We start from the raw sequence: 9175 nt of genomic DNA on the forward strand, positions 1-9175 counted from the left end.
AATAAATGAAAGTATAAGAAATCCTGTTGCGGTCTGTTCACAAGATGCAACCACTTCAAAAGTGCTGCTGAATGTTAAAAGAAAGTAATTTTGGCCAAGATCTTAATTTTTTTAAAAATATTTTTGCTTTTCTGCAGAGCCTGAACACAAGGCAGCGAACACGTGCAGTTTGAAGCATATGCAAATGCGCTACCATGTGTGCTGTGACCTCTTCCAGTGATGAGAGGCATCAGGAGTCCGCAATACGCCCTTTGCTAATTTTTCTTATTTAGTTACATGATTGCTATGGATCAAAAGAGGCAGGAGCAGGAAAACCAGATCAGGAGAATCCAGAGCAGACAGACACGACACAGAAGCATTGCTAGTGCTCCCCTTTCCCAAACCCTTTCCTTCTGGAGCCCAGGTGTGCTGCCCGTGCCCATTCATCTCAACCCAAGTCACGCCAACCTGGAGAACCCCCCCGACCATGGGGCAGCAGATCCACAGGGACCAGGGCACGGAGGAGGACCTGCCGTGGGGTTAAGACTGCAGCCACCGCTTTAACGCCGGGTGGGCACCAAGGGCTCGAAGCAAAGCAGGTTATGATGGACACCCAACGCACCTCTGCATCTCCAAGACCCCCAAGCCCAGCCCTTGCTGTGCCACCCAGCTCCTGCCTGAGTGTGGTCCCCTTCATGCCCCATCCCATCTGCAGCACCGAGGGAACTCCCCGCCAAACACACTCAGGCTGTTACTCATTGCTTGTAGCAATTCTGACCTTCTAATATCCGAATGCTAGCACAACTCCTGGTACTAAGTCATGTATTTTAAACAAATCCATGTTTCTTCTGCCCGTACTTCAAGGCAGGTCATGGTTCAGAAGCCTGAGCAGCCCCAGCTTAGCTCCAAGCCTGCTGGCAGAGTAAACTGGAGCAGTTTTCTGCTGACCTGTGGGGCTTATGTTATGCAGCTGCTTTTTTAACTAGGTTTTGTTTACCTTGCAAGGGTCTTTAGGGCATCTTCTGATCACCTCCTTTAATTATCCTGTCTGATCTTCAAGTGTATTGCATTAAACCCCGCCCCGTGTTTACTTTCCATCATTATTATCTGCAGTAACGACCTCTCAGCTGCACCCACACAGCCCCTGGCCCACACCACTGTCCCCCAAGATTTCTGCCCCCGCTGACTCGGTCCCCAAATGCCACCGACTCGTCACCTGCACTGGCCTCCTGGGCAAAACCAGGACCTTGGCCCAGGACAACTAGGGGTTGCAGTCACTGCTGAAGAAAAGGTTTTCTTTGCAACAGGAAATTACAAGAGGTGTTATAGCTCTTTTCATTATTTATTGCTTTTCTGACCCACCGGCAGCCCCGGGGTTACGCCACTTGCTCCGTGCCTTGTCTGCAACCCCAGGCAGAGATGGCACCGCAGGGAGAAAGGGGAGAACAGGAGCCTCAAAGAAAGCAAGCACAGAAGAGTGCGTTTTGCTAAGGCATTTTGCTAAGGCGATAGGTAATTCTTTGCAACTTCACGTTATTTGAGCCAGAAATCATTTCTCATATAACATATGGACGGCACACTACGTGTTGCTAGACCCCAAAACCCACGTGAGCAGGAATAACTCATCAATGCCTCTCATTAACTTAACAAAATGGGACAAGATTTAAAAATTCCTTAGGGTCCTGGTCTTGCAAATGCTGGGACTGGGACTGCCACAGTTTAGCGCAGCATCCTTGTTAAACGCCACTGGATTACACAGCAACGATTATTTCGATGTCATGTTAAACAACTGTGTATCACTACAGATTACAAAACGAGTTTTATTAGTGCCACCGTGTTTTCGATGGTATTTTTAATTGAAATATTCTGACACTCAAAGTGTAAATGAAACTTTATCATATTAGTGATGCTAATGATCCTACGGCATGTACAGAAACATTTTACAGCATTAATGACTGTCCAAATTCTGGTAGCTTGGGAAAAAAGCTAGTTTCCTTTTAACTCCAGCTTGTAGCAAGCCCTTGCTCTGTTCCCTTCCTGAAGTAACATAGTAGTTCACAAGAACACCCAGTTATTTGAAGCAGAAGGTGATGACCTAGCTATTTTCTGGCTGAATATGACCAGTATGGTCAGGCAAAAGGAAGTAAGACCAAAGAAACCAACTATGAAAAATCAGAGAGAGAAAATCCGGGGCATCCCTGATGGAGGCTGCAAATGCATCCCAAAAAAAGATGATTAATTCATAAAAGATATACTCAGCGCTATACAAAGAAGCTGTTCTGGTGGAGTGTGCTGAGATCCCGGCTTTCCCAGGGCAGGATTTGTGCCTTCCTACAGGAGATGGAGCAAAGCCAAAACCTCAGTGAAACCGCCTCCCCAGGTCCCCGCTCCACCACCATCAGAGCCTCCGAACGGCATTAATTCTTTATACTCGACGAGATGCCACAAGCACTGATCGTACCTCGATGCCTCGGGGGGAAAACAGTGGGCACCTTCCCTAGAGCACTAAAATATCCTTTAATTTAGGGCATGGATGAGGCAGAGGGGAGAAAAAGATGCATAAAACTGTTACTGCAGGAGTGAAGGCCGCTTCTAGTTGGGTATTTAAAGCTTCCCTACGCTCAGAAATACAAAGCTTTAGCTCGACTTGACTCTCAACCTCATATAATGTTCATTTTCTAAATAAAATCCCACTTGATTTGTTAAAGCCGGTTGGAAATTAATTGACCGCTGTCTGCGCTGGGCTGCCCGGGTGCACCAGATTGCATCACTCATTAGCAACGTGTCCACCTCCAGCACTGGATTTAACGAGCCCAGGTTTGAGAATGCCGCTTTTATTGGGTCAGGAAAAACACCATGTGCCCCGTGGGCTAAGAAAATATATTTTCCTTTGGCGAAATAAATGAAAGTATAAGAAATCCTGTTGTGGTCCGCCCACAAGACAAAACCACTTCAAAAGTGCTGCTGAAGATTAAAAAAAAAGTGATTTTGGCCAAGATTTTTATTTTTTTAAATACCTATTTTGCTTTTCCATGGAGCCTGAACGCAACGCAGCAAACACGTGCAGTTCGAAGTGTCTGAATACGCTCACATATGCCGTGATGAGAGGCATTAAGAGTCTGTAAATATGCCTTTTTTTAACTGTTCTTATTTATTTACACATTTGCTATGGATCAAAAGACCCCAAATCTAGCATGTTTTTAACTAAATGCAAAGACACAAGGCAACAGCTCCCCGTTTGGCGTGGGGAGAGATGCAGAAGGAGCCGGCTGGGATAACAATATACAACTCTATTTACTCGCCGTCCAGCGGCAGGGATGATTTTACCTCTTAGGACCTTGTGCGGGAAGGAGCAGACCATGAAGGCAGCTTCTGCAGACCCAAAAGCAGGTCTTTGGGTTTCTCCATTTATTTTCTTCCTCCTGCTTCACCCCCGCAAAAAGCACTTTCTCAGACACACCACAGAGCAGCACGTTCAAAAAATCACCCCACGTCTGGCCCGAGCGGTGTCCCCATCAGCAGAAGAGAAGGTGTGATGAGGAGCCACCAAGCCATGAGATGATGGATGAACCAGCCAGGAGAGGTGAAGGACAACGCAGTAGGCAAGTGGAGGGAAGAGCTAAGCTAGACCAGCCTCCCCAGCTCCTAAAAAGACCTGTCCCATTAAATAGCAGGACGCGCAATGGGAAACTACTGGAAAAAAGGGTCAATGGGAATAGAAGGATGCCAGGGGCCACCTTGAGTAAGTGGATTGGCAAAGACGGCACTGCCTGCTCCTGCCACGCGTTGCTTTAGGTTCTCCCTGACCTTGAAAGCGCAGCTGCTGAAGCTAAGAAATACAGCAATTTCAACTCAACAGAGATAATTGAGTCTAAGCTTCAAGTTCAAAGATGGGAAGGTGCAAGGGGCAAGAAAGCATCTGCCCTCCTAGGTAGGAGAAAGCATCTTCCTCTGAAAGACACGGCTGTGACCACAGGGACAGGAGGCACTGCAGGGGGAAAATGGGTGAACCCATGGCAGGATCCGTCCCATCAAATCGTATTGCCCTAACGAAGCTCCAGGCAGCTCAAAATAGAAGATAATTATGAAACGGGGAGCGAGGTATGTCTTGCTGGAGACCAGCTACGGATCTACCCAACGGGCTGCGGAGCCGCCAGCATCGGTCTGGTGAAGATGGAGGCAGCCAAGTCTTTGAACCAGCAACAAACAGAGGAATATGTCAAAATTGCTCCATGAAAACCAGATGGTGGTCAAACCAGACGCAAGCCAGGGGGAACTCCGAAGAAAAGCCTATTTTATTTTTGGAAACGGAAGCTGCTGGCTTTGAGCGTGCATAACTGCTAAATCAATGCAACCGCCGCTAACAGAGTCCAAATGGCTCTCTACCTTCCAGAACAATTTTTAATGAGTTGCACAGAAAATTAAACACAGAAAGAAAAGTGATACAAGTCTGTTACAAAGAAAAGAAAAGAAAAAAAACCACCCCAGGATTAAGGCTGTCCAGCTGCAGACACAAACCACCCGTGGCTTGGGAGAGGCAAGAGAGCTGCAGAGCAGTCTCAAGACTCAAAGGATGCAGCAGCAGGAAAGGAAGAGCGCGCTTAACGAAACTCTCCAGAAATCTGTCCCTTAGCTGCCAATTATTTCTGATTTAATGGGACTAAACTGGAGAAGACCAATGGACATCAATGATGGGCACAGGGAAACAGCAGCGCGACTGGGTAGAGGCTCATCTTGTGTTCATGCCAACGCAAGCCCAGCAGGCAAAGGGGTGACCAAAAAACTCTTCTACGCCGACCCGTGCCAACCCAGCCGCGCACCCACGCTTCAAAACTTCTGTCGCCCAACTGGGGATCTGGCATGTTTCTCCTGGGGCTGAGGGGATGAATCCCACACCTGGATGTAGAGCTGGAAAGCCACCTGCAGCCCTCTGGAGCTCACAGCGTTTGGCACAGCTTATGCGCTCAACGCCAAGATGACCTGCAGACCGTGTTGTCTCACCTAACTCTGCTCTGGAGTACTTTGAACTTATGTTGTTGATTTGTTGAAGAAAACCACACGACCAAATCCGACCCCTACCAGTCTGGATACCCAATATTCCACCAGCCAGGGCTGGATCTTCTCTTCCTTGCTTTCCCCCCTCCTCTCTTCTCTCTGCAGCTCCCCATCCCCTCTGCAGGAGCATAAAGCTCCAGCATGATGCCAAGGGATGGAGGAGAGCAAGAGGAAGGACTAATGCCATGACATCCCTGCTTGAAGGCCAAAAAAACCCACCACAAACAACAGCCTGGCCGCTCACCAGTGCCTATTGTTTTCACAAACTATTTCTTGCTCTAAGTTATAACAAATTATAAGCCTCCTAATTAAAGCATGCGATGTGCGTGCCGGAGTGAGAGCCAGTCGCTCCAGGACGGCTTGTGTGGGAACAGGACAGGCGAGAGCAGCTTCACAAGGCTGTCCTATCAAGATGTATCAGACGTGATTTGGAAAGATTATCCCAGGGGAAGACGAAAGCTCAGTTTGCCTGGGTCACTGGCTCTGCTATCCCTGTTCAGGCTGGTAATTAAGCTCACGGAATGGGTGTTTTCATTGCAAAAGAGAAAGTCCACCTTGGCCAAAGTTGGGGTAACACATGAGCCTTGAACTCCAAGTCACTGCTAAATACTTGTGAGGCCAGAAGTGTCCAACTAAAACCTTTTAAATCCAAGACACTTGGCTCTTTCAAAAGGTTTTTCTTTAAAAAAAGATCTTCTCCAACTCATAAGGGCAAGATCCTCACAGCTACAACTCCTACCTGCCTCTTCCCCAGAAGGTGAGAGCATCATCTGCCCACCCAGGGGTGGAGGAAGATGCCAAAAGCTCAGTCCCACCTGCAGCAGAGCGGCACCCAAACCACGCTAGCATAGTGGGACGTTCTGCAGCAGCCAGCAGTTGTGTTCATGCAGCATTAGTCAGTTGGCAGAGCACGCAGGTTCGCTACGGGACAGATTTTAGACATGTAACGGGTCATCACAAATCTATACGGCTTGGGTAGTGGAGCTGCAGGACCTCAAGGCCCTGCTTTGACGTAAACGGTGAGGAAAGCCCAACGGCCAGACCACCCTGAAACACCAACGATATTAAAGCACATACTATGCTTGAAGCCAAACGTGCTCTCCTGCCCCTCAGCCTTAGCTACTGAAACGTAAGCTACCAAAAGGATGTTGAGAAAAGCTTGCCATGCTTGGCGGTGCTGACCCTACTGCTTGTTCCTGTGATGCCAAGATGGTCTGTTAGCCATCACGTCGCATGTTGCCTCCATCATGGGTTTGGCTGTATGGATCAGTCCTTGGAGCCTTACCTGAACGCAATCCTCTGGCTGGAGCGGGCTAAGACCCTGGAAGAACCACGTTGAACCACCACCTGCACCCTGCTGGGTGTCCACCAACCAGCCTTTGCCACTCAGAGTGAGTTTTCAGCATGGGAGAAGACATGCACCGCTTCCTCGGAGAGCAGGAACAGCGTGCACAAGCCCAGGCTGAAAACTTACCCCGGGGAGTGTGAGTGTGTGTTGCGATGGGTATGTAGCAGTGGCCAACGCTCCTCGCAGGTTAAGGAGTTGGAGTGTATGAGCCCTGTAAGCCGAGGACTTACAAGTCCTGTGTATAGAGGTATAGAAAAAGATAGCTCACTTAATCCTTTCATGCCAGGAGTTGGGATTTTCCCGGAGCGACGTCCATTGCCGGCAAAGGACGACGCACCAAAATAACGTCGGCATCAATGAGTTAACCACCTCTGTCCTCTTTTCACCTATTATATTGCTCATGCATCATCCAGCTTCCCAACCATCTTCCCGTTTCTTCACCGTATGCACGCTATGTCCTCTCCCTTCTTCAGCACGGAGTTGAAAATGGAGTTGAGAAAAGGAGACACATGGTCAGCTCCTTGCTGCCCTGAGAAGCTAGATGGAAATGGTTGAAATTACAAGGGGGTCATCAGCAAGACTGGAGAGGACATAGCTTAAGTTACGAGGTTTCAGACCCTCCCACCCCCCCAGCCAATGCCAGTTATTGCAGATGTTCCACCACTCAAAACAAAACCAGCTTTTAAAAAGCTTGGACGTGCTGGAAAAGGCACCTGGCTCTCTTGCCACTGGGGTGACCAGGTTTTCCAAGGTGACTATCCATCCCCCTTCCATCTAAAGCATTGCCCTGCCAGCTTAGTCTTTTCTTTTAGACATCGGCCACCTCCAGGCTGTCCTATGGTGGCATCTTAACAGGTGAGAGTCGGACAGAAGCAGTTAACTCTTAGTGCCATGATAAAGACCAGGACAGAATACAACCCCAGGTCACAGTTTCCCCCACAAATGCTTTACAGAAGAAAAATGAGTTTTCACAGACCCATGGCATGATTCTGCTTTTTTGGGTTGGATCTGCTGGGATTACTACAAAGCTAGGGCTTGTGAGATGCACCCCCATCCCTACGACCAGAAACGAGTGCTGCATCAAGCTATTAGCATCCTTGCAACGACACGAGGTTAATTAATAAGTACACTATAACAAGGATAGGATGTGAATCCACATCTTAAATAGCAACAGTGACGGGTCGTGACTCCACAGCCTGACCACGGGCTTCAGCAAAGGTCTCTAGATACCCAAGGCTGAGCTCCTCCAAGCTCAAAAGAAAACACAAGCCTTGGTGTTAAAATGACACTGTCAGATCAAATTTGATCTTAAACCAACGTTTTGGAGAAGTCACTCATTTCGTGAAACTTCAGACTTTTCATTAGTGTTTTTCAACATTTTTTCTGTGCTGTTTCAAGTTTAAACACCGCAGCACGCGATCCTGGAAGTGAACACATCTGGTTGCAAACACCAGACTGGATCCGGGTAGTCCAAACCAAGTCTATCGCCAAAGCAGTGTAGGACTAAGACTTGGCTTAACTTTCAGTTTAAACAATCCCAGGTATTAGCAATGGATGGAAAAGGACTTTGTTTCAATTTAACCATAAATTCAGCCTGACAGTGTCACGTCAATAAAGAAAATCGTGAATTTTAAGAGTCTGCAAATTAAAACCTAGTAAATGGTGTATCACAGATCCACTTGGTAAAGAGGGGAGGGGACAAAAAAGGAAACACAAGCTAACTCCTCTATAGAAAGGTATTTTAGTTGTTTGTACAGTAAAGTCTCACCTCTTCTCCCACTAAGATTTATGGCACAAATGATTATGCTCAAATTCTGCAAATGTTCAAGAGTATCTGATTCTTCTGAAAAATTCAGAGATTAAGGTAAGATTTCTCTTAAGACTTATGTAAATCTCTAGATACGTTTTATAAATGCTAATGTTTGTAGCTACGGTCGCTGAACGGTACAAGCAAAGGTTCACGGACTCAAAGCTTGCTGCGGTCTCCTCCATCTGCACGTGGCACTGCAGTATGTGTATCACCCATTATTCTTATTAGCCTCTTCTAAATCATTACTCATTATCAAATTCAACGGGTAAATCAACTCTTTAGCTATATGATGCATTGTAAAACGTAAATTTGCCTAAAGACTACTTCCAATAATTAAAACTGGGCGGACGCTTGATTAAGAGGAGGGCAGAAGACCCTCCACGACCGTTTCCACCAAGCCCACACCGTGCCAGAAGCACAGCAGCGCCTTCAATTCCTCTGCTGCATCCTCAGCAAATGCTGCTTTTACACTTATTAAAGTATAAAAGCAACTTAAAGGCTCCCACCCCTCTTGCTCTCAAATATAATATAAGGAATGTAATATAAGGAATATAATCCTACAGAAGCAGCAGATGGGCAAGGAATTTCCAAAGACCTAAAGAAACCCCAGGAAACGCCTGAAGCGTTGAGTGGCGGGTTACTGGAACATCATCCTATGTCCCATCAAAAAAAGCTGTCGGCTGAAGATCAAGCGGCCAAGTTGGCCACCTATGCTGCACAGGGAGAGGGGCCTGATTCTGGAGGAGAGAAGGCAGCCTGCAGCCACCAAGCCCTTCTCTTAAAGAGGTTATCTGCTCGAGGAAGACCTTGATGGGAGTGAAACCGTGAGCAACTGCATACTCTAGTAGTCTTTAAAGGCTCAAATAACACCCACAAATCTGAGTATTCACCTGATCTAAACACCAATTGCAAACACCCAGAGGTTAACCCAGCACTACTGCTATTGAGAGAACGCAATATGGCCAACAGACCGGTTTCTGGAG

This window comes from Fulmarus glacialis, unplaced genomic scaffold (genome assembly GCF_000690835.1).
Source record: "Fulmarus glacialis isolate BGI_N327 unplaced genomic scaffold, ASM69083v1 scaffold40779, whole genome shotgun sequence".
Lineage (NCBI taxonomy): Eukaryota > Metazoa > Chordata > Aves > Procellariiformes > Procellariidae > Fulmarus > Fulmarus glacialis.